This window comes from Cynocephalus volans, chromosome 1 (genome assembly GCF_027409185.1).
Source record: "Cynocephalus volans isolate mCynVol1 chromosome 1, mCynVol1.pri, whole genome shotgun sequence".
NCBI classification, from domain to species: domain Eukaryota; kingdom Metazoa; phylum Chordata; class Mammalia; order Dermoptera; family Cynocephalidae; genus Cynocephalus; species Cynocephalus volans.
Window position 1 is genome coordinate 56258943 of NC_084460.1, and position 25931 is coordinate 56284873.

General features: G+C 58.2%; 1 protein-coding gene across 1 annotated transcript in view; it reads left to right on the top strand.

Annotated features, from left to right (window-relative positions):
- The first annotated feature begins 265 nt into the window (after positions 1-265).
- The window catches only part of SLCO4A1 (solute carrier organic anion transporter family member 4A1), a 129283-nt gene continuing 103617 nt past the window's right edge, over positions 266-25931 (top strand). The window contains exons 1-2 of the mRNA XM_063092104.1: positions 266-459; positions 664-834. The gene's annotated coding sequence lies outside the window, so the exon portion shown is untranslated. The remainder of the gene's footprint in view (positions 460-663; positions 835-25931) is intronic.

The window sequence follows — 25931 nt, forward strand, 5'->3', positions numbered from 1 at the left end:
GCCGGTGGGGGGTCTGTCAGGGAGGGGTGGGAGGGGTGGGAGGCGGCCTGGGCCCAGGACCCACCGTCAGCGGCGCTGGGGCTCCCACTATGTTCCCGGTGGCCGGGCCAGCCACGGCCCAGCTGACAGGCTATTTTTTCCCCTGCTTGACTAAATATGGTCAGGGAGCACAGCCCGAGGGGGCCACTTGGCCAGGCCGCGTGTTTGGGATGCTTGGCCGGCTATATAAGAACTGCAAAGGTGAGGCCGGCTCCTGATCCGAGGGGCCCCCTCGCCTGTTCCGGCCCCTCGGGTCAGGCCCTCCTGCCCCTCCCCCGCTGTGTGTCTCGCGTGTGGGGCGTGTGCATGCGGGAGCGAACACACCCGCGGACCTGCCCTTTTGTTCCACCCTGACCTCTACCTCGTGCTGACCCGGCCGGGGGTGCAGGAGCTTCCTGCAGACGCGGCTCAGAGCGCAAGGTGCGCGGCGGCGGCTGGGCGGCCTCTGCTCAACTCCGCATCAGCACCTCCTCCCACCTCCCTCCTCCCTCCTCTCTCTCTCGCTCTCTCTCCCCGCTCCTTCCCTCCCGCTAACTCTGCGCTGCTGCAGGAGGGCTGGGGGAAGGGCAGGGGTGCGGACAGGGGGTGCCTGGTGTCTTCTTTCTCTCTCTGCCTCCCCCCAAGTACGGACGCATCGGGAGCTCCTGCTGCCCCCACCCCTGCATTCTCCATTGGCTCTGGGAGGAGGTGCTTGGCGCTGCCGCGGCTGCAGCATCTCCCGGGGAGCCACGACCCTGCGCCCGCTGCCGCTGTCACCAGCCTGGCCGGAGGGGCTCCGGTGCCCCGGGCTCCGCGGTGAGTCCCACTCAACCCGCCCGCCACGACCGCCGGCTGGGACGGCCCCTGCAAACTTGCCCGGCGCTGCGGTGGGGGTGTGCCTGCCGGCAAGGTGGGTGTCTTGAGTGCCGGCGCCGCGTGGCTCCAGTGGGGGGTGCCTTGGAGTTCTCTCTTGGCTCGCAGCATCATCCACATTTGGAAAACTGCAGAGCTAGCAGCCAGCAGGGCCGGGAGGGCGCGTCCAACTGGGATGTACGAACTTTGACATGCGGGCATTTTGCAAGAAAGCAGCCGCCCCAGACGCTCCGGTGGGCAGCGCGCGGCATGGAGGGTGGCCGTGGTCCTCGGTGGGGGCTGCAGGGGCTGGGGAGGGCAGATAAGCTGCAGCTGCAACAAAGCCCCGGCAGCCCGGAAACGTGGCTAAACTTACCCTGGAACTTGTAGCCTCTGAGGTGCTGGTTGTGGGGCGGGGGATCTCTGAGCAGGGCGGGGGCGAGGCTGCCCGGTGGGGATGCTGGACTTCTGTGGCTCTCTCAGCCCGTCAGGATCGGGAGGTGCCTGTGCCTGGTGTTCATGGGGGTGGGGGGCACACATGGGCAGAGGCTCGGGGGCTTGGGGACCCTGTGAGCATGCGTGGCTTCTTCTTGGCTTCACCGCGGGGCCGGGGCTGGGGGGCCGGGAGCGGGGGACATGCGCGGCTGAATAGCCCTGGACAAGACCCAGGGCTCCGGGCACCAGCTCTGCTCACCATGGGGTCTGCTTGGAGGTGGCCGGATGCTCTTTTTCTCTCACAATGGGAAACTTTTTGAGGAGTGACTGTTATTCATTTGTGAATGAGCAGAAGTTTGTGTGGGCTCTGGCTGGGTCTGGGGTGATTCCTGCCCTTTGGGGCCCCCAACTTTCTCCTGGCTCCCCAGACACCATCCATATGTACAGGGAGGTGGGGGAGGGCTGGAGCCTGGGGTGAGGGGGTGTCCCAGCCGCTGAGGTTTCATTTGCCAGGGTCTGGGGTACTGAGGTGTCTTCTCCTAGATTGAGAGACCCGTTGTCGTGAGGTCCCCCAGGGGGGCAAGATAGGCTGCCAAACCTTCCGAGGGTGCGTGGAGAAGTCAGGGGCTTGGGCTCCTGTCTTAGTCGTCCTTTTCTATCCTTGGCTCCATGAAAGTGATAAATGACAGCAGCCACACGGAAGTGGGACATCGGCGTCTGCTTCCTTCTGCCAGGTGCTCCTTCCCTAGTGGAGAGGTGCCTCGCAGAGCCCTGACCACAGCCCCACACAGTCATCTCCAGCCCAGCCATGCCCGGCCACAGCCTCCACAGCCCCAGAGTCTGAGAAATGTGCTCAGTGCCTCGGCCCACTGCAGGCGCTGCAGAGACACCACCCTGCCAGGGACGGGAGAGTCCGGATACCCTCTGGGCCGTTCCTTCCCAGGGGCAGGCAGCGGTCCACGGGGAGGGACAGTAGGGTCACACTGGACCTTGTCTCACTGACGAGGGAGAACTGGAAGTCCTTCCAGGTCTTGGTGCTGCCTTCCAGCCCCACGCCAGGGTCAGTCCCAGCCATGCCAGGGCCCAGGGCCCAGCCAGACCTGCCTGCTCTGCAGACCCTCTGTGCTTGTACCTAGCCCGGCTCCCCCCGGCCCGTGTCTGCCCTGGCTCTCTCCCTCCACAGGCACCTGTGATGACACCTCCTCCCAAGTCCCACCACCTCACCTGCTAGTGTCACCTCGGTTGCCGGCGGTGAGGTGTCCAAGCCCCAGGGGCTTCCTCCTCCTCCCCCCCAGCCCTGATGCAGGCTGGGTGGCTTCCCTTCCTGTGGGTGGGATTCTAACCTTGAGGTCCGTGGGTCTCCTTTAGACTCTGGATTTTTCAGACTCCCGGCTTCACTGCTGGTCACAGAAGTTGATAGGGAAAAAGGAAACCTCTACTTCTCCAGTCACAGAGAAATTTTAAGAAGCAACAGAAAAAATATTGATACAATTAAGTGTTCCAAAGTGCTTAGTTTGCCACTTGCTAAGTTTACTTAAACCCTCTTTAACGGGTTCGTTAGGAGCCAGTGAGCACCAGGGAATTCATTAACAGGAAGGCGGCCCCTGCGTTTGACTGTAAATTGGTATTGATCAGGGCGGCGGAGGCTGGGCAGCCAGCCACAAAGAGCCAGGTGAGGGGCCAGCTGTCCAGGGTGACCGGCCTGGCGTTAGTTGAACGGGCGGTGGTGCCTGCTGACACTGGGTGCCCGTGTGAGCCTCCTGCTCTGCGCAACTCTAGTTTCAGGTGGGCCGTGAGCATGCGGGGCAGAGGCACTCTGGAGGTGACATGAGGAGTGGACAGGGGAGAGGGAGAGGGACAGGGAGAGCCAGAGCAGGAGGTGGCCAGAGGAAGATGCTCCCTCACTGGCTTGGGCCTCCGTCCGCGGCCAGGCCAAGCACCACGGGAGCGGGCCGCCAAGCTCCCAGCCACTCTGTGCAGATGTGGATTACACAGACCGTCTCTCTCACTCACATCTTCAAAGAAAGAGGCATTGAGCCCTGCCCGTGGGGACTTTTGTTCTTGGGAGGCAGAATTCACCAGGGACCTGGCTGGGAAACCGTCTGCAGCTCAGGTAAGACCCCAGATCACTGCTTGGTCTCCTGGAACCACCTCCCCATCTGGATCGGAGCTCCACACCTGTCCTAACAGGGCAAGGAGTTGTCTGGCCCCCAGGAGGAGGAGGAGGAGGTAGGCCCTGTGTGCGGGCAGCCCCGATGGCCCGTGGGTGGGGGCTACCCCCCAGGTTGTGTCCCCCTCCTAGTCCTCTGTGCTGGGCTGACACAAGGGGGCCTGATGGAGAGGGGAGTGCTGGCTGAGTCCAGAATGTGAGTGGCATGTCCCTTCACAGGGGCAGTGTGGAGGTGGCAGCCTGGCTCTCGTATCGCGTCCTGATGCAAAACTGAGTAACTGTGGAGCGTGGGACACAGTCCTGACACTGCCAGAGCACATTGTCTGCTTCCGCCCTTATGACTCTGTGCGTGCATGTGTGAGAGAGTCAGAGGCAGAGAGAGGTCGCAGAGGTCTGGGGGATCAGGGGACCCTGGGGAGGTGGGGGCAGGTATCTTGCTGGTGCCAGGAAGGCTCAGAGGTACAGACGCCGGAGGTTCCACTGCCGCCTCCGAGCTGCTCTCTCTACACCTGAGTGGGGTTGGCCTCGCACCGGGCGGCTTCCCAGGGCCACAGAGCGGCGCCCCTTGAACTGCCCGCCTGGGGAACACGCTTCTTTATGTCCCATATGGACCTGCCGAGCTGTGGAATGTAAGGAAGTGTGTGTCCCAGGCCGGCCACTCCCTCGCAGGCTGAGGGGCGGTCTAGACCTGCGATGGACATAAGGGCGGCTGTAGCCTGGGTGAGGCCAGTGGTGGCTGCCTGGGCGTTGGGACGGCTGTGTCCCTGTGGCATTGTTCCGTCACTTTGCCTGTGTCAGCAGGTGGAAGTGCTCGTCAGACATTAAATATTCAGTGTGCTGACTCCGGCAGAGGGAGGCAGCACTCTAGTAGGCATGGAGTCTGGCGTGGGGCTGGTGGGGGCTGGCGGGGGCTGGCGGGGTCACAGGGCCTTGGCTTGGGACAGTTGAGGGGGGCAGTGGCGGTTCGGGGCTCCACTTACTGCCACCCTAAAAGGCGAGGTTGTCAGCCAGCAAAAAAGTCTGCATGTGGTCGCGGCAGAGACTGCTCAGAGGCACAGAAAAGCATGTCCCCCAAAAGGCAAGCAAGCTGGATGAGGCAGGGAAGAAGGGAAGAGACTGCTGCAGCCACGGGTCCCTACCTGGCTGCCGACTTGGCTCTCAGGCCTGCAGCAGGGCAGGGTGACAGCACAGGCAGCTCAGCCTCCTGGGGGGTCACAGCCCTCTGCAGGGCAGGGTCAGAGCCTCCTGCATCCCCAGTCCCCATTCTCTGCCCAAGGGTACCTACTGTGGGCCTGTGGTGTTTGAGAGGACAGAAGCAAAAGGGGTTGAACCCACCCTGCCCTGTGCCTGGCAGCCCACCACAGGGAATGGGAGCAATCAGTTTACCCCAGTCAAAGCCTAACCCTGCTTTCCTCTCTGTTCTCACCAAATCCAATCTGGAGCGCTTTTTGCTGTGAAGGCAGGCGAGGTTTTGGCAGAAAGCCGAGGGTGTCACCCAGGACCCCTCCCCCTGTGCCCTGGAGGCTGAGCCCTGTCCGCTTTGCCACCAGCAGGATCCTGGTCAGGAAAAAGGGCTGGATTATGCCCTTTAGGTCCCAGCAGATAAGGAGGCTACACCCAGTCTGAGAACCCCTTTTCCACAGTGTGGGTCTTTCAAGGTCTGGACGGAGGTAGAGGGTTCTGGGGGCAGCTGGCAGGGGCTGGGCATGTGGGAGGGGTGTCTGTCCTGGCCTCTTGAAGCCTGGGATGGGCAGCGTCCTGCAGGGGCACCTCGTCCAGGGCCCCAGGGTACTTTTCCCGTGTGTGTGATCTCTGCTCTGCCAGCATCCCTGGCGCTGCTGCCCAGGGCCCACAGCAGCTGCCCTGGCCCCGCCCGTGCCCTGACCTTTGGCAGGAATGCGAGTGGGAGGGACAGCCCCCCCTTCAGCTGCTGGAAGCGCTGGCTCTGCGGACAGCCAGGTCACCTGAGCAGCTGAGGCCAGCGCCAGGAACCCACAGACAAAGGGACTCAGCGCCGCTCTGAGCTCATGGGCGGCTCCTGCCCTAGGAGTGTCAAACTGACTGTAGCTGGGGACAAGGAGGACTCAGCAGTCTGGGGTCCCTTCCTGAAGTTCAAGTCTTCCTTCTGAAAGCCACATTTCCTCGTGACCTCTGGCAGCATGGCAGTAGCGTTCTCCTTGGGCACTGCCTTCTTTTCATACACGGCCCAGAGGGGTCAGTGCCCAGTGTCCCCGGAAGGTCATCTCTACCCTGCTTGCTTCCAGCTCCGGCCACAGGGAGGGAAGTAGCTGGGCGTGCGGCCACTGAGGCCGCAGACACACCACTCTCTTCCCCCAGATGCGGCTGTCGTACATTAAAGCTTTATTGCAGGATGTGGTGTTTAAATAAAAGCATTAGTGTTTTGGAATTAGGTTTGACTGAGCAGTAAAACTAGAGAGTTCACAGGGAGAGAGCCGCGGCCTACCGGGTGATAAATCTCTGGGCTCTCCATCTGCTGAATTAAGAACGAGCCTCACTTGGCGCCTCCCCATGGAAGCCTGGCCCTTCTCCCCTGCGTGTGTCCCGCTGGCCCCGCCCTGGACTTTTGCTGCTTTCCTGGCAATGCTTGGGACTCATGGGCTGGAGTCTCCTGTGTATAAAGCTCCAAAATCTGGCTTTCCACGAAGAGCAGCCCCATGTCCACACACCGTGTGGGCATGCCAGGACTTTCTTCACGGGGTCTCTGGGCCTTTCCACTTGAAGGGGGCAGGGAGAGCAGGCAGGGGCTGCCTGTGCCCTGTCCACAGTGACCTTCTGGGGATGGGGTGCCATGTGCCACGCTGCCATGGGGGCCGGGGACTCTTGAAGGGAAAGGGGCCTGGGATGTGGCTGGTGGGGGTCAGAGAGGGACTAGCCTGCCAACTTGGGGATCCGGATGGGTTTGTGCATGTGTGAGGAGGTGGCCGGTGCCCCTCTCTCTGAGCTTTCCAGAACCCTCTGGAAATGTTTGCCCCACAGCAATTGGATGATGGGCCTGGGGTCCGGCTGGTGGAAACAGCAGCTCTGAGAGTCGTGGAGCTCGTAAACTCAGTGGACTGAACTAGTTAGATTTTTCTGTTCTGTGGCTCACAAAATTTGGCCTTGCTCTAAATGAAATTTCCGCACGTGAGTAGGACTGGCTCTGAGTCTTGAAGGCAGCCTTTGAGGGAGGCAAAGGACAGTCTGGGGTGTGTGTGTGTGTGTGTGTGTGTGTGTGTGTGTGTGTGTGCGTGCTTGCGCACAACAGGTTATCTTTTATTTCCATAGCCAGGTGGTCAAGTATATCATGGCCCCCTTCTGAGCGGGGCCATGGGCGACCCTGGCTCGGCGGTGCGATTGTCAAGTGAGATAGGCATTTTATCATGAGTGTCACAGTGGGGGCTGGTAAAAGCCATAGTGAGGGGAGCTTCAGCAGTCGCCTTTAAAACTGTCGAACCCACGTAACAAATGTTGCATTGAAGAATAAACTGCTATTAAGCATGATTAGATTGACCCGCAGGACGGATATTCTATCTGCTGCTGCTCGAGTCAATCAAAGTGAACATCTCTTGGATTGCAAATCCTCCCCCCCCCACAAATGCCCTAAATTAAAAATGAGAGAACCTGAGGAACCCTAGTGCTCTTTAGGGCCGGGCTGTGGCCGGGGCAGGGCTGGCAGGCAGGGCCTGCTGGCGGAGGGCCAGGTGGGCGGGGCCGGAGCGGCTGCATTCACTGCTGCCACCTTAGCATCCGGGGGACTGGCGGCCTGAGGCTGTCTGCTGACTCAGCCCCACAGCGCACGTCCCTTTGCAGAGGGCCTCCCGCCCCCCCCGGGCTCTGCTCGCTGCCTTTGACGCCTACGGGCAGGGCGCTGCTCATTAGGGTGGCCAGGCCTGGAGGTGGCATGGGCCTAGAGAGGGAGCCTCGGGGATGGGAGACCCCAGCCTCATCCACCATCCTTGGTCCACCAGTAGCCTCTGTCCTGGAGCCCTAGACACATCGCACCCGGGAAGAGAAAGCACGACTCTTGGGAAGGGAAGGCCCTGCAGACAGTGCCAGCAGCTCCCAGAGGCTGTGCCGTTGGCTCCGTCCCGAGCTCAGGGCTTGGAGGGCCCTCTGGGGCCCCTGGGTGCCCAGTGAGGACTGCCTTGAGCTCTCAGAGCTCCAGGCTGGCTCTGTGCCTGGGAAGGCCCGTCCATCTGAGCGGGGAGGGGCAGCGGCTGCAGCGGGGTAGGAGCAGTGCAGGCTGCTGCACGATGCTGCATGATGCTGCAGTGAGCCGCAGGCGCAGGCAGCACGCAGAGCCGCGTCTCAAGGGCAGGGATGAGAGGGCCAGCTCCTAGGTAGAGAGATTCCGGCTGGGCTTCCTGCGGAGTGGTCACTGCAGAGGCACTGCAAAATGGGGCCGGTGCAGCCAGCATTGAGGGGCAGGACTGGGTCTTCAGGCCGGCTCTGCTTCCCGTGCTGGGAGGGCTGCTCCAATTAGGTGCACGTGACTGTGGGGACAGAGGTACTGGCACATGGGGCCTGTGTCCACCCCAGGGAGAGAACAAAGGAGAGAGGTCACTAGCTGTTCCCTGGCCAGGGGCAGTCACCCAAAAGATCTGATGGTTGAGGGTCTGGGGTCCCCCCATGGGACAAACTTCTATCTTGGGGTAGGAGCAGTGACTCCTTGGCTGCAGCTGGAGACAGGTGTGTGTGCACATGTGTGTGTGTGAGTGCGTGCACGGAGGACAGTTTCGGGGACAAGCGGACAACGACCGGAGTATTTTTAACAGCAGGGAGGAGAGAAGGCAGCTGTCCTGGAACCAGCCACAAGGAGGCTCTGGGGGGACTTTGAGAGGCTGAAGGACACCCAGGACGGATGTGCCATGGGGGCTCTTGTCCCCTGGCAGGCCTGCGTGCCCACAGTCATGCCCAGATATGGCACAGGCTGCGTGTGTCCCCCAGCCACCCACCCGCTGCCGTGGCTGGTATAAATAGTCACGTTCTCAGCTGTCCTGTTGGAGAGGCTGAACTTGGATGACTTGGGCTGCAGGAGGCCTAGCAGCGCCCCTCGAACCCCACCCGCCACCAAAGTGCCTGCGACCGGCAACTGCAGTGGCAACAGCAGCTGGTGAGGCTCTGAGCTGTGTCCCTTGCATCCCCCTCCTTACCGGCCCCTTCCAAGTCCCAGGGTATCAAGTTCAGGTGGGACCCGGTGGCTCCTGATGTCCCTTCCCAAAGGTGTGGCAGGGCCTTTGGAAGGAGTGAAGGAGGACAAGAGTCCCCACCCTGGGAAAGGGTCTGTCTGGTTTGGCCACCTTGGGCTCAGCCATGCAGGAGGTTGAGACTGTCACTGGTGTCCCCCCACTCCCTTTCAGTACTGCCTTATCTGTCCCTGGCCACTCCCTCCTGCACTGGACATAGCAGCACACTCTAGGGACGCAGTGGCCAGCAGAACAGCAGCTTGCGGTGCCCCCAACCAGGGAGACTTGTTCTTCCTCCACCTTTAACTCAAGAAGTGAATCTCTAACAGTGCAATTTCAAACACCTCTGAGGCCCGTGGAGCAGGTGTCCCTAAGTAAGGACACAAAGGGGCTCATCCAATGCCCCACAAACATAGGGTGCCACTCCCGGAGCCTGAGGACAGATAGCTACATGTTCCAGCAATGTCCCTGCATACTGGGAGACCTCAGCAGGCTGGAGAGAGCAAAGAATTCTGGCAGAATTTGCAGACGGATATGCAGTCTGTGCAGCTCGGGACTTCCGTGCATCCTGAGGCCGGGGGTGGCCACACCAGACCCTCTTGCTGTTTTATTTGATGCCATTCTGTAGGTGGGTAGGTGCTATGGGCATTGGGGTGTTGGGGGTAAGGTGGCTCCAGGGTCCCCCATCCTGCGCTGGCGGGTCTCCAGCAGGACCCTGTGGTGCCAATGTTTTCTCATCTCAGGACACATCGGCCACTGATTTGCTTCTGAGCTGCCCCTCCCCCCGACCTCAGGGCTCTCTGATCCCATCCTCAGCCAAACACCTTTCTTTCTTCAAATTAAACCAGCTTTTACAGGCCCTATCTTTGAGATAATAAGACACAGAAATCTATCTTGCCATTTTTGCAAAGAACAGCAAAACGGCCGTGTGTCCCCTCCGGCCCCCTGCGTCCTCCTCAGCCCGTCCCCTGCATTTTGGGCCTATTTGAGGCGAAATTTATCTCTGGGAAGGGCCCCATCAATTTGCCGGGCTCTTTTGTTGACAAGTTTATTAAAAACCCAGGCAACTCTGTATTAAACTTTTATCAGTGTTGAGAAATAATACATTTCTTTTTTTGAGTAGATGGAAAAGTTATGAATTTGGGCTGAGCGGGTCTAGTTTGGCATTTGGCTGAGTCAGCATTGCCAATACCAAGAGATGGGGCTGTTTTGGGGAATGGGGTTTTTTGTTGCCTTTTAAGTATGGGTCTCTCTGGACACTGCCCTGTGTGTGTGGGTGCCCCTTGAAGGAACGCCCGGCCAGGGCTCCTCATCCTCCCTGAGCTAACTGAAATTCTTTGCTATCTATTTTAATAATTAACCAAAATCTGGAATTAAAAATTAATTTAGTGGTGAATTTGAGTGCTGATAGGTAATGTTGTTGCATGGAGAAATATTAGGTTTTTGATGTTTAAATTTTAAAAGCTCTGTAGTAAAGAACACAGTAAGTGTTCAGATACGAGCTGGTGAGGGGAGGGAGACATGGTCTTTGGAACCTGCCATTGGTGCAGGCAGCTGCCCTGTCCTTGCCCACCCGGTGGGTGTGTGCCGGGATGGGGTGGGAGAGGGGAGGGTTCGCCCGGGTCTCTGCTTTGGCAAGGGGAGGGGTACAGCTCCACGTCTGCTCTGCGACCTTGAGGGCAGCTCCTGGCTACCGGTGTGACCGGGTGCTGGTTGTCCTTGAGCAGAAGTTGCTTGCTGCCGTGCCTCATGAGGACTCTGGTTGTAGTGTCCACTGTGCTGGGTCAAGTGACCCCTTCCCCTGGGGGGGTGTCTGTGTGGTTTCTGCCCAAAGTGTCTGTATTCCCTCAGGTCCTGGTCTGGGGGCCATGGGCACAGGACAGGTCAGGAGCTGCCCCCATGGCTCCTGAGGGGCAAGTGGCCAGGGTGCGCTGCTGAGCTTGTGGCAGGGCCATGGAGTGATGGTGACCACAGGCTGCTCACATGTGTTCCACCAAACCCATGAGCTCCCTGCCACCCACAACTCCCCCATGGAGAAACCGGGGCTCAGAGAGACCAGTGAAGTCCCCCAAGTACCTCTGGCTTGGAGTGTGCTGCTCTTGAGCCCAAAGCTACTGTCTGCTCTGCCAAATGTCAGGCCTGGGGACAGCTGGGTGAGGGGAGAGTCCTGGTGAAAGTGTGTGGAGTCCAGCACAGGGCCTCTCTGGCCCTTACCAAATTTGGGAGGGCTTCTCAGAGGAGGTGGTGGCTGCTGCTCTGGCCCCAGGGCCCTCCTGCTCTCCCATGCCCTCACCCCACTGGGGCCCGTCACTGCCGGCGTGGCCCAGAGCCCCCCACAGCGGGCAGGTCTTGGCGGACACTTCCCGCCTGGGTCTTTACCTACGTTACTGTTTGCTCCAGTTATAACTAATCGGACACACACTGCGTTTTCATAGCATCTAATTTTCTATCGATTTTAACAGGGCTGCTGGTGTTCTCGGCAGCCATTGTGGGCTCCTCGTGTCAGTTTCTGCTTAAAAATGCTGAGTGGACCTCCCTGTGTGGAAGGACTCCACCAGCAGATGTTTTAAAACGTATTTAATTGTTTTGTTCATCAAATGCACAGAGGATTGTGGCTGCAGCCCCTGCCCTTTTTAGCACCCTGGTGAAGAGAGAGGCACAGGGAGCCAGGCAGAGTTTTCCAATGAAACCTCGGCCCAGGCTCCAGCCATGGCTCGATCCCTTCAAATGGTAAATTCACCAGAAATGCTGAGCTGTCTCTCTGCCAGGCTCTGGTGCCAAGGCCAGGGATGCCAGGGAGCAGCCAGGAGCTGTCCCTAGCCTCGGGACTTGCCTTCTAGCGGGAGGCAGGCATGACTTGCTCAGGTGCTGAGACCACAGCTGGCTGGGGTGGGGGGGTGGCAGGGCTGGCAGGGTCTGTGCTCCTGCAAAGAGGCTCTGGAGTCCTCGAGGCCCAGCCCTTTGTGCCTCCTCTCGGCCCTGGGTTTGGAGGCCAATTTGAGGAGGGCCTGCATGGGGCCGAGCAGGATGACGCCGTGCCTGGGAGATGGGAGGCAGGACAGCCTGGGCTGCGGGGCCATTTAGGGACCTCCCTGGGCAGCCCCTGACTGTGTGAGACCCCAGGATGCGGGGAGGAAGGGATGTAGACACATCCGCTGAACCAGGTTGAAACAACCTGTGGAGACAACTGGCCAGAGCAGCAGGGGGTTGCCCAGGACAGCAGGAGGCCATCCCTTCATGGGCCGAGCCATGGACACAGCTCCCAGTGTGTCTCGGGAACCCAAACTGCAGGCTAATTCCTTCAAATCCTCAGACAAGTGTGTTGATCACTCATGAGGCAGAGAATCACCAGGATCCATCCCTAGACAAGGCCACGTGGGGACAAGGGGAGCAATAGGCTGGCCACCCACTGCTCCAGGGGACTAGCTCTGGGGACACAGGTGGGCTGGGCCCTGGGGCCAGGGACGCTGGCCTGAGCCCAAGCATCCTCCTCACTGGGGGACACAGGACTGGCCTTGATGTGCAGCTGTGGGTGGAAAGAGGTGGTGACAGCAGGTGCTTAGAATCGCCTGGCCTGCACCACTGTGAAGCACTGCTATGTTTATCAGCAAATGTGGCACCTCCCACTCCGGGCAGAAAAGCATCACGGGCCCAGGACTCGAGGCCCTGGCCTGGTGTCCTGGCTCCCTGTGTTTCGTGTCCCAGATGGCTTGAGCAGAGCCTGGCCGGGCCGCAGGTGGACTGAAACATCCTCTGAAGCCATGAGGCCCATCCAAGGAGTGTCTCTGGATAGCCCCAGGAGGAGAGTAGAAGTTTGGTGCAGAAGCAAAGATCTGTTTGTTTGAGGAAAATTCTTCCAGATTTGGTGGCATTTGGATGGAAATCAAAGAGCATTCTTGGGGGTCGAAGGAAAGGGCTAACGCCAGGAAGGCTGCTCCCAAGTCAGTGCTGGGTGTATATCGTTGCCTGAGACGGGATTCAGGAATGATACACTGGGGGCGACTGTGTCTGGAGTGCTCGTCCTTGGTCCTTGCCATGGTGGCAGGGGGCTCAGGCCATGCATGTGTGCTAATTCCACTGCCTGTTAATCTGTTCCATTAGGAGTATTGACAGCGGCAAAAAATGGATAAACGTGGGCCACCGCGAGATCCGAGAACCACATGCATGGGGGACTTGGAGGGCCTAGCAGGGTGGCTCTGGGAGCCTCAGGGTCTGCCTTGCGCTTCTGTGTACCCTGAGTAGAGAGGAGAGGTGTTTGCAGAGCGTGAAGCCAGTGGACCGGAAGCCCTTCTGTCCATCTTTGTTGGAAGAAAGGCCGAGAAGGCTGAGAAGGCCGCAGCCCGGCCCCTACAACTTTGGGGGACTTTGGGGACGCAACCCTGCAGGGCAGCACAAGTCTTTTGGGAAGTCGTGGGGGTTATCCAGCTCAACCACTCCCAGGGGTCCGGGAAGGTGGGCACAGTGCTGTGCAGCTGTCCCCACGGCCAGAGGGGCCTGAGCGTCTGTCCCTACAGCATCAAGAGGGGAACAGAGACCAAACAGCAGGGAGATGGAGCAGACCCCAGAGTGTGTAGCCTCTCTCTGCCACCCTGATGGGGGCAAGGGCAGTAAGGTCAGGGTGTCTGTGCACAGGAGGAAAGTCCCCAAAGAGAGGACATCGTGTCCCCATTCAGCCAAGGCACTACCCACCCAGCATCACTGCTCCTGATGAACGGGCGTCTCTGGAGGGTAATTTTCTGAAAGGAACTTGGTCTCTGAATCACTGAGGGTGAGCCCAGCCCATGCGGCCGCAGCCTCGACCCTCACACCTGACCCTGCACCTCCAGGCCAAGGGGCCGCACCGCATGGAGGAGGCTGGGCAGGGCTGAAGGGCTGGGGCTCGGGCCTTGGGCCCCAATGAGGGTCAGGCCATGCAGGTCCCCCTGCTTCACCTCCCACCACAGACTTCACCAGAACATTCCCATCCCTGCCCACCTGGAGCCACCACAGATGTCAGAGTTCATCCCCCAGCCCCCCGGCTGAGGCCTCTGCGAGGAGAGCAGAGCGGCCAGCTCCCTCCAGGCCTCATACGCCGCCCCAAGGTCAGCCAGGGCCCAAGGCAGACAGAGAAGACCTGCCCTGCCTCAGCCCCAGTGGAGAGTGTGATCGGGCCCAAAGCTGCCAAGGTACCTGTCCCCCTCAGATGGGGGCCCCACAGGTGGGGGCCCTCATGGCCTTGGTGGTGTCCTGGATCTGAGGCCGTTGGTGGGCACTTGGTGAAGCTGGAGTGTTAATGGGTCAGGAATGAGCAGGGCAGAGGCAGTGGGGATTTGTCCTGGGGCATGGAGGCCACTGGCCATCCTGGACCTTCCCAGACGTCCCCTGAGGTACCCGACAGGTGAGTGTGCGTGTGTGTGAGCAGGGTGTGGCCCCTCACGCCCAGTCCCCTCGGCAGGGGGCCCTCAGGGAGGGTGGGGGATGAAGGGCCGAGGCCCTGGCCTCGATGCCCTCTCCACCCGCTCGTCGCCTGCTGGAGCTGCCTTCTTCCTGTACGTCGCTGTCCCTGCGGATCCGGGAGCCAAATGCTTTGCTAAAGCTGGTAAAATGGAACCAAATCAACTGTTCAATGGATTTGGTCCCCTTCAACCAGCTGTAGCTGTGCATTGATCGCGCTGCGTGGTCCGGCTGGAGGACATGGCAGCAGCCACGTGGAGGACCCTGGCGGTGGCCTGGAAAGGCCCGCATGGCCGTGGTCAGCTCCAAGTAGACGAAGCCTCCAAGCACTGCCTGGGCCCCTGAGGAATCCCTTCGGCTACGAGTTGCTGAGGAGCCAGGATCCCCGCCCCTCATCCTAGCTAGGTTACCGAGAAAATAAACGTTCATTCTTCACACTAGAGCTTGGCTTGAATACGTGCACCCTGGAGCCAGGCTCGGTGGGCGAGGTGTGGCCCGGTGGCCCACCTGGCTCCCGAGAAGGCTGCTGCACTTCTTCCTCTGAAACCACCTTGACCGTGAGGACGCCGCCCCAGGGGCCCTCACAGGAATGAGCACAGGTGTTGTGCTAATGACCGCAGGGACATCACAGAGGTTGTCACTGTGGATGCCTGGGCCAGTGCACAGGACCCCCCGCATGGCCTGTGGCAGGGGAGGTGACTGTGAAGGCCATTCTGGGTCCTGGGGCTCCCCACCATGCAGCTGGGAGGCCAGGCCGCAGCAAGCAGGTCTGCATGAGCTGAGATTCCTGAGCAGGTGTAGGATGGGTGGCCAGAGCACCCAGGCAGTTCCTAGAGCCTGTTGAGTGGGACCCTGATGCACACACCCCTCCTGGGCAGGGCCAGGCATCGAGGGCATGGGGCTGCTGGGCACTGATGGGTCTGAGGTCTGGGTGGCTCCCAGAGTACCTCCAGTAGGGTGGGCAGCAGCCCTTCCCAAGTGCTCAGGGTTCTTTCCAGGCAGCCTCCAGGAACAGGGGTCCAGGGCCCACCAGGAGTGAACTTTGACTTCCACACAGAATGGCAGGGACAGGGTGACTTGGGAACCAGCTGTTGGCCTCAGGGGCAGGGGAGGCCTGGGGTCGGGGGCTTGGGAGAGACAGCAGAGGAGGGAGTGAGGTGGACAGAGTTCTGAGGACAGTGGCTTTTTCCTCACCCTACCCCACCCCCAGCCCCGGTGACTCTTTCTAAGTCAGGGGGTCAGCTTAACCCTAATTCTGACAAGGTGTTTACGTACATCCCTCTTCCCACATGATAACTGTGTCTCCAAACATTGGGAGAGGCTGGGAGGCTGGAGGCAGAAGGATTCACCCCAAGGTGGGCATGGGGGTGGTGCCCTCTCCTGCAGTACCAGGGTGGGGCTGAAGCTCGAGGACTCTGGAGTGTGTGGGTTCAAGTCAGGCTTTGCGTCCTACACGCCATGTGGACTTGGGTGGCCGCTTGGCTCTCTGCCTCCACTGTGCCTCTTTGGGTGGAGGGAAGGATAGTCACCTCCTCCTGGGGGGGTCTCACAAGGTCCCCACCTCCAAGGAGCCTCTCAGGGGCTTCCACCGTGAGCCCCTCTGCAGTGGGCAGCCGAGTGGCTTGTGTGTGGCTGTCCCTGTGGTTGACAGCTTTCAGGGTGGCCCCACCCCAAATCCACTGGCCCTGGGCCGTAACAGTGCAAGCTCTTCCCTGAGGTCTGTTGCAGGGGACATCTGTCCAGCGGGGGACTGGCCCTGTCCTGCAGGGAAGACTTCGGAAATCCTCCCCCACTGAGGAGCCAGCAGGAGGCCGAGGTTGGCCGGCCTTCCTCCACCCTCATTCCTGCTGCAGGGCGGGCAGCGGAAACAGTTCTCAGTCCTGTGTCAGACACTTCACCCGGGTGAGGACTCGGCACCTGCACCCAGTCCTTGTGGGAGACTTCTCTGCAAACATTGTGCCAAGAGCAAGGGGGTGTTCTGGCCTGGCACCTGCTAGGGAAGCCCTGAAACTGGCAGGGTCACTTCAAATATGAGCTTGTGGCTCGAGCAGGACATCGCACTGGCTGTGGACAGAGATGCTTGCCCCGCTCAGCCCAGCCTGGCCCTTTCTTACCCTCCATGTCCTGTGCCAGCCGACCATCCTGTGTTGACACCTGCCAATGGCTGTGGTGTGGTGCTGAAAGCCCACTGCCACAGGGGGCCTCCGCCAGCTGTCAGGGCTCAGAGATTGCAAAATGCTTCAGGACAGGGGGAAGCGTTGAATGAGAGTCAGCCCAGGATCCAGGGGGGCCTCTGCTGCAGCCAGCAGAATGTCCGAGGTGGGGACCCCCCTGCTCTGGGACTCAGCTTTCCCCTGTAGTCTCTTGACTACATGAGATGGAGACCAACCCCTGCCCCTGTGCTCCACACACTCCGAGAGCCTCAGCTCCAGGGTTATTGGGTGGAGGGTAACATGCTGCTGCTGGTTCCCGGCCCACCCACTCAGTGCTCCTTTGTAGGGTCCCAGCAAGAATCACCGCACTGGCCTTGCCACCCCCAAGGCAGAGGCCCCTCACCTGGTACCACACCTGGAGTGATCTGACAGACAACGTGGGTTAAAGAGGGAAAACGTGAAAAGAACCTGCCCTGGGCCTGGCAGGCAGCGGGTGACAGGCTGGCGGGGGGTTGCAGATGCCCCTGTGAAGGGCAGGACAGAAAGTATCTCAGGCTGTGCAGTCCCTTCCCCACTAGGCGATACATAACAGAAGGGCTGATGGGTTCCAGTAAAACTTCACTTACGGACACCAGAATTTGAATTCCATGTAATTTTCACGGGTCCTAAATTATTATTAAAAAAAAAATTGCTCCAGTCATTGAAACTGTAAGCACTATTCTTAGCTCTCAAGCAGTATAAAAGCAGGTGGAATTTGGCCCTGGGGCCACAGTCACCAAGCTGGGCTAGACTAAGAGGTAAATACTCTGCTGTTGCTTTCCCAGCTGCCTTGACATCTGGTGCAGGGGCAGGTGGAGGCTCCTAGGGAAGCCCCTCACCCACCCACAACCCATCTCCAGCTTTCACTGTGGTGGGATTAGTGTGGAGAGTCCTGGCCTACCTGCCAGGTGAGGGAAATAAGCAGGAACCAGCAGCCTGGTGCTAAGATCAGAGCTGGACCCAGGTGCGAGCTGTGCAGGCAGACACCTGGCATGGACACGCTCAGTCTTTGGCTTTAACTGGGCCCTGGGTCCCATCAGCTGAGTCCAGTTGGAGCCTCGAGGCTGAGGGTGGGGCTTTCTCATCCCCTGCCACCTACCCCAACTTTCCACCGCTAGCATGGCTTTGTGGGCTCGGGCTAAATGTGCCCCCCAGCAAGCGTGCAGCTCTGGGACATGTGCCCACTGGAAACAGGGGACCAGCTTGAAAAGCCACACCCCAGGTCTAGGAAGTAGAGTGGGGCAGGGGCATGGGCTCACCCTGGGGGACCATGCTTCCCTTCCCTGTCATCCTGTCTGGCATCACAGTCCCCTGATCACAGCAACCCCTTGTGCACACGGGCCAGCTCTGCGAGCTGACGTCTTGTTATCAGAGAGGGTGAGGAGCTTGCCATGGTCACGCATCCAGTCCCTGGCTGAACTCAGAATGGGATTGGAATGAAGGGCTGTCTGTCCCAAGCCCTGCCTCTTCTGCAAGGGAACGTTGGCCCCCCTTGGCCAGGCAGAGCTTGGGACTCCGGGCCGGTTGCCGTCACAGGCGCCTGCACATGGTCTCCAAGTTCTGCTGTGAATTTAGTGTGTAGGAGGACCCTGGAGCGTACCAGCTTAGGGGCTCCAGGGGAGGGGGGCAGGCAGGAGAAGGAGAAGGGTATTCCTTGGGGCTCTGGGCTCTGTCGTTTCTTCTCTCTGGGCCTCACTGGCTCAGAGACAGGAGAGGGCTGAGTGGCCGGTGCCCATGGTGGTGCCCGTCCCATCAGGTGCTGACATAACTCCCTGTCCTCGCTTGAGGAGCTGCAGGTCCTGGGTCAGCTCAGGAGAACCCCAGGAGCTCATTAGGATATAGATTCTGGGCCCCAGCTCTCCTTGGGCTAGGCCTCCCAGGGCGGGGCCTGGGGGCCTCAGTGAGCCTGCGGCAAGCGACCTCACGGCCTGACTTGCCTTCCCAGCCCCCACCCTGCCCACTCCACATCCACTGCCTGGACACCTTGCTCTCACTCTCCTCCCCCTACCTTCTCCCCTCCCCCTCGTTGCATCCTCGGAGCAAATGCAGGCGAGGGTCACCTCCTCCGAGAAGCCCCCGGGACCCACCGTCATTGGTCTCACTCCTCTGTGCTCCCACAGCTGTTGGGCTCAGAGTCCCAGTTGGCCTCAGTGGGTCCTTTTCTAATTTCTCGCCTCCCCCAACTTTGGGCTGGGACTGAGAGGTGTTTTTGCGTTTACTGATGTCACAGGATGAAGTTTTACAGGCAAGACCATGTGTGCGCCTCGCCTGGTTCCGGAAGCAAGCTGTGTTTGCCACAAATACACAGAAAAAAGTTAAAACCATACTCCACCACCCCAAGTAACCTGCCTCCCTCCCTCCCCCGCCCCTGCACATATATAAACCTGCTGCCACAGGACGGAAGGCCAGGCAGTACCGGCCACCCTGTCACCAGCTACTCTGCTCATCGTCCTCCCAGGTTCTGGGTTTCTCTGGTGCCAACACACCAAAGTGTTCTGTGCTAAGTCCCTTGAACAATGTTCTCCAAACTTGGTTGGTCCTAAGATGTGTCTGGGGGTCCTGTGGCCCTGCAGAAAATATTCTGCCTTCCCGTAAGCTCAGGGCGAATGCAGAGGCCTGTGCGAGCCACCCGCACCGCCTGCTCGCCCTGGCTGCCCCTCTGTCTGCAGGGCCTGGGCTTCCCTCTCCTCACTCCCATCTCCGGCTCCAGGGCCCTGCCCTCCTCAGGCCCTGCTGACCGGGTGGCGCACTTGGCATTTGGGTGACTGTTTGCTAGGCTGGGGGGTTGCTTGTGGGGGTCTCCCTCCCAGCCCTTGCTGGCTGTGTGCCAGACTGGGGCGTGTCCCAGGATGTGTTTGTGGGAAAAGCCAAGAACCTGTGCAGAGGGCAGATGATCCTCCGAGCGCCTGCACCTGAGTGGGGCCCAGGCAGGGTGGGCAATGCAGCCTCCCCAGTTTCGGGGACAGCCTGTGATCCCAGGAGCTGCAGGAGCTTCTGATGACGAAGAAGGAGGACCCTTGTTAGACGGACAAACCCAGCTCCTGCCCCTGCTCTTAGCTCCAGCAGGAACAGCCCCTCGCTCCCAGGGCCTCTGGTCTAACAACTTGGGTTCATGCCTTCTCACCATGGGTCCTGAGCCCCTAGAGAAAGAGCCCCACCCCGCCCCAGCTGCACGTCTGTGCTGGGGCAGGAATTCTGGTCCCCATTCTTGCCCTGGGCACTTCTTTCCCATAAGTTGGCCCTAAATGTCCATTACTCACATTTTAGTAAAGAAAGGGGGCATGTTCATTTGAAAGAAATTCTTCTCTCTCTCTGACATGCTGAGATCTTCTCCCAGCCAGGGGAACCACGGTGCTCTAGCATAGGAAGGACAGTAACTATGCGAGGTTTCAAGGGTACCTCATGCTGCAGGTGGGAGGCGGCGTGGAGGAGGGTTCCAGCTGGACCTTGTGCGACAAGAGGTCCTGCCCAAGCTGGCTTCTGGGCTCAGCCCTGAAGGAGACGCGTGGTTTGCTCTCAGTTTTAAACCTTGTTTATCATCTCCCATCCTCTCCCTTGTGTGTTCTGCGGAACTTCCTCCACCGACGGAGACTGCAAAATGACAATGATCAACACACTGAGTGCTGGCTGTGGCACTCCTGGTCACCACGGCCCGTTTGGCTCCACCCAACTTCCAGGAATTACAGTTGGGCAAACACACACACCTGCACACGCACATGATGCATGTAGAGGCACACATGTGCACACACATGCACATTCTCACACATGTACATGTGCACATTCTCATGCACATGCACACATGTACAATGCACACATGTGCACATACGCACACACTCAAATGCAAAATACACACACAGGGACACGTGCACACACACGTGTACACACAATGTGTACACTCATATACCTGCAAACATGCATACATGTACACACATGCACATACCTGCACATTCTCACACACTCATATAGGCACATCTGTGCACACATGTACACACATACAGACCTGCATATTTGCACACATATAGAAAGCACACATGGGGCACATGTGCACACTCACATATGCACAATGCACATGCAGACACACACACATGCATACACATGGACACACATACTTACACACAGACACACACATGCACATACACACACACCTGCACACAGAGGTACACACATGCCCTTGCTCACCTGCACACACAGAGGCACATCCGTGCTCATACACAAGCAGTGTATACACTCGCACAACCCACCCACACATGCACAGTGCACGCACAGGCACACATGTGCAAGCACGCACACACACATTTCCACCCCTCGCCGTCCACACAGACACCATGCAGCCGGTCTCGGTTTGGGGAGATGGTTGAGTGTGGGCTGGTGCAGATAGGAGAGGCAGGGGTGGGGGGTAGGGCAGTCAGGAGAAGAGGTCGGCCCCAGAGGAGGGGTAAGGGGAAGGGTGGGAGGCAGCACAGTGAGCTCTCAGGTGAGGCTGCAAATGAGGCTGTCAAAGCAGGGGTCCTTTGGGCTTTTCAGGTGAACCCCGTGCTTTCCTGAAAGCCCAGGCCCCCTCCCCCCTCGCTCTCTTCCCCAGCCGCTCACCATCCCTCTGCTCTACCCTCAATAGACTCTACCACAGCTTCTGTGGCCCCTGAGCATGGGGTCCTGTCTCCACTCCCCCAGCCCTCCTGACCTCGAGGGTTTTGGAAGAGCTGGCCAGGAAGGCAAGGAGCAGCTGGATTTGAGCTCGGAGTGATCACAGATCAGGGTCTGGGAGCTGCATCCTGTGGGCAGGTCAGGGGTGTTGGTGTGTGATCCTGCCCGAGAACTGAGGTGGAGGCACGGTCCTGGCTCCAGGCCTTGGAGGAGCAGCTGAGGAAGGAGGGTGAGGGTCTACACGGAACAGGACAGTCCTGCAGATCCACCCAGGTTTCACTGCATGCAGACCGGGAGTGGGGCGTGACCTGGGGGAAGGCGGGGCCTGCAAGAAGTTTGGGGTCTCTTCAATGTGAAGAGGAACCTCCCTGGGGGATGTGGTGAACACCTCCCTTTGTCCTTTAAAGTCACTTGATTGGTTGTAATTTACATATGACAACGTGCAGGCCAGGCTGGGAGGACCCCAGACCTCTGGCTGAGCACAGCTGAGCAGCATTCGTTCAGCAGAGATCTGCTGAGTCTGCTCCAAGCCCCATCTATGCCAGAGCTGAGAGTGGGGTCAGGCCAGACCCAGACCCGCCTCACTCGTTCCGTGTGCTGCCTTCACTCATCTGGGTGTGGCTCCAAGGCCACTTGAGTGTCGCTCCTTCCTCACAGCGCCCAGTGGGGCCCCTACTCCTGTTATTTTCCCCCCACTTTGCATATGGGGAGACTGAGGCGCAGGAAGGTCACACACAAGGTCACCCCACTTGCGGCGGGCTGTGGAGATGCTCCCCTGATGGTCCCCATTTATTGAGCACCGACTGTTCATCAGGTGCTGGGCTCAGTGCTGAGGACACGGGGTGGACAGGATAGCGGCCACAGCCACAGAAGCATTTTCATTTTAAAACATGATGCAGACATGGAGTGTAAACCCACGAAACAGGTACGTGGCTTAGGAGTTACTCCGAGGTGAACAGCCTCATCCCCACCATGGAGCTCAGGAACCGGAGCTTTGCACTTCTCCAGAATGCTCTGTGGGCCTCATCCCCAGGGCAGCCTGTCCCTCCCATCCACACGTGTCACTGTTATTACAGGAATCACTTCTTCGTTTCCTTCCTAAATGCTAGCCTTGCCTAGCTTCTTAAAACTTGATTTAAAACCAAAAGACTTCGAAGTCTCTTCTAATCTGCAAGTCCCTCCATTGCTTCTTTCCTTACACTGTCGGGGACGGGTCGTTCGGCCAGTGGTGTTTCCGTGTTGGGCATGGCTGGTGGCACCTTCCCGGCTCAGGCCAGTGCGCTCTGAGCTCATGCTTCCTGCACGCTGGCAGCTGGACCTGGGGCTGCTCCCACTTGGGCTCATCGCTGCGGCAGGACCGCGGGAGCTGCTGCGCCCTCGCGTCAGGAGGCGGGCATCTGCCCGGTGCGTTCCGTGATGTGGCCAGTCGTGCTCAGTGCCCGGAGCCATTAATGCCTCGAGACTGCAAAAGCAGGGATGTTCTAAGTCTGTGAGTTCCTTTTCACTTATCAGTTGGGGTATTTTTATGGAGACTCTTCCCTCACCCACAATTTTGTCCCTGGTGCCACTGTTCAGAGGAAGCAGGATGAAGGCTTGAGACTTCTCCTTTAGTTGCCACTTTTCAGGAAAATGAATTGATTTCCTGAAGCTCTGCTGAGGAGACTAGTTTGTCTCATTCAGTGTCACTATGAACTCACGCTCTTCTCTGGCTGGAACCATGGGGGTGTGAAGAGAAGAGAAAGACAGCTCCGGCTGTGCCAGACACCCTTAAGAAAAAGCACAGGAATTTCACAGAGCGTGAGGTCGAGTGCCGAGAAAGAAGTCGGCCAAAAGATGCTCCTAAGGGCAGGGAGGAAGCTGGGCTGTGAAGAAGCCACCCACACCACCAGGAGCACAGCAGAGGGGCAGGGCTGGGCCCATGGCCGGGGTGGTGGGTGAAGCCAGCAACGTCCATGCGCCTGTGAGCCCAGATGGGCCTTGGTCACCAGGATCAGCTGTGTCGCTGCTGGTGTGAGCCCACAGGTCTGAACGGTGCCACCTTTGTCTTTGCCAGATCTTCCATGGTTTGGCTCAACAAGGCTTGGGTTAACATACTGAGGACTGTGGAACCATACCCCGCAGGGGGGAACTGAATCTGAAGCCAGTGAATAAACGGATCTACAAGCGTGGTTACGGCAGGATCAGTAAGAATCGGCCTGCTGGATAAACTCTCGGTGAATACGGCATCGTCTGCACGGAGGTTCTGATTCATGAGATCTGCACTGTGGGAAAGCGCTTCAAGAAGCAAACCACTCCCTGCGCCCCTTCGACCCTCTTCTCCGCCAGGCGGAGTGAAGAAACAGCCCACACGCTTTGTAAAAGGTGGTTGGTGCTGGCACAGGGAAGACCAGATCAATGGGCTTTTTAGAAGGATGAACTAAGTTGTCTGTCGTGGTTCTTTTTTAAAGCTGGTTAGCTAATAAATAGAGACTGCTTTCAGCCTGAAAAAAAATGTATCATTACGAATTCACAGATTTAAATATGTTTATTACGTTTCAATCAACTGCGATTATTATCACTTTTGGAGCTCCAGTTGTCCCATCTTTGGCTAGTGGGTGTCTCATCAGGTTGGCTCCTGTATCCTTTTTTTCTTTTAACTTCAACTTTGTTAGTGTATAACTTACATATAATAAAATGTGCAAATTTTAAGTGTGAAGTTTGTTGAGTTTTAACAAATGTATACACCCAAGTAACCACATTGCAACCAAGATCCAGAGCATTTCATCATCTCTGCGCCCACCCCCACCTGGCTCCTCAGCCTTGGCCCAGCAACAACTGATCTGCTTCCTGTCACCACGGGTTCCATCTGCCTCAGCTAGAACTCCACCCGTGGAGTCATGTCGGCTGCTGTGCCTAGCGTCTTTCTCTTAGCACAGTCTTCTCGAGACTCATCACACTGTTTTGTGTGTGCGTGGTTTGGCTCTTGTTCATTGCTAAGAAGTGAAGTGTTTTATTCACCTGCTGGTGGGCATTTGTGTTCACCTGGGAGCTGGATCTCAGCAGAGAGAGCCTCAGCCTCTGATAGGGAGAAGGGGACACAGAGGCCCAGCTGCAAGGGGACAGGTCTGCCTTCACTCGTTCAATCCAAACTAGCCCTGTATTGGCTGGGGATGTAAACACGACTTGGAAGGGGACTTTATAGCTCATGTAGCCAAGCGGTCCCCAAATAGGGCTGGATCTAGAACCTAAAACTATGTCATCAGGAATTTTTTCCCCCATATCTCGGCTCCACTTTCCTCTGGGCTGGCTTCATTCTGAGGCAGGCTGTCTCCAGGTGGAGGCAAAGGGGGTCCCCAGCAGCTCCAGGCTCATGTATCCAACCAGGCAGCAGCAGACCTGAGAGGGAAGGAGAAAGAAAGGAGAGAGATGCGGGGAGGGAGGGAGAGAGACAGAGAGAGATTCACTTCCAGAAATCTAGCAACATTACCAGATTGGACACTTATTGGCCAGGAGTCCACATACCGGAACTACCCAGGCTCCCTAAATTAAAATCAGGGACCTGTTGCCAGGAGGAGGAAGGACACTGTGCAGGCAGAACAGAGGCTGCCCAGCATCTGTGCTGAATGCGATACCCACACGAGGGCCAGCCCATGACCACGGCATGCTGCCCGCCACCCAGTGGGACGGTTTTCACAGCTCTGCCATCTCAGTACAGTGGTGGGTGGGTGTTGGGTTGCTTTACTGTGCTTTGGCCTTATTTCTAAAAATAAGTAAAAATGGAAATATTAGAATGCTGATGCTAGCAACGAGAAGCATATGTTTTGTGAGCTTAATATAATTGAGATGAGGAAGGACATCATTAGAGCTGTCCAAAGGGGCTCCCTGACAGTGGCTCCTTGGTGGGTCTTCCACTGAGAGGCAGGACGTGGGGTGTGGAGCTCGGGCCATTGCTAGAGACACTGGATCTTCATAATAGCCGCAGTACACTTTTGCTCTTTGGGAACAGAAACCAAGTTGGGTGTGAGTCTGGGGTTTGACTTTCGCACAGTAGATTTAGTATGTTTACCAGGACTGTGTTGTGTACACAGTGAGAGAGACCACAAAAGGAAATATTCCATTCAGCGCAGACTGAACCCCAGGTGTGTGCCTCCTGTGGTATGGGTGAGAGCATATGACCTCATGGGGTGCCTCCCAAGGAGGGTAGGTGGGAGCGTGGGGAGGGGACCCCTCTACAGGTGCCCACTGCTAATGGGCATGTTTTTTCCACTTATAAGTGAGGCCTCAATTGTGAGCTCATCTGGAGATGACCAGGGATGTGTGCTCTGATTGAAAACCTGAGCAAAAAGCAAAACAACGCTTTATGAAGTTTTGTTTCTGAGAAATCATGGGCTTTTACACCTTGTGTGGTGGGACCATGTTCCTCCGTTCTCCCCACTAAAGATGGGCTTGGAGGTGGTGGTGGGGCAGGGCCAAATCTTACACGGGAATTTCTGGATGAAGAGTTTCTGTGTCTTCCAGCACCAACAGGTGGACACAATCACTAAATCATTTGCATCTTTTAAATGTAAGACAGGTGTTGCTGCAGAGAGCACTCCGTTGATGAAGGGTATGAATCTGCTAATCCCTTCTTTTGGCTAAGTGCACCTGTCATGCATAAAATATCAAATTGATAGCCAAATGCTCATTCAGAATGAGCTGAACTGCAGTATCCATAGATTGCCTGTTACTCGCTTTGGTGTTTGTTCTTTACTGATCTGCCATACAGGGGCTGGCTCGGGTGAAGTCTGGGGGCTGCAGTGACAGGCCTACCCTGGGGTACAGGTGCCTGTCCACCCTGCTTTGTTCAGGCATCTCTCCAGGGGCCCCCTGGGCAGGCCTCAGCACTTAGCAAACACCAATAGAGCTGGAAGTGTGTGGGGTACAGAAGCACTGGGGCTTTCAACTGCTTCTGAGAATGTGTGGGGTCACCCCCACCCCACCTGATGCTCAGCCAAGAGGGGCTGCCTGGTTGGGGGATAGTTT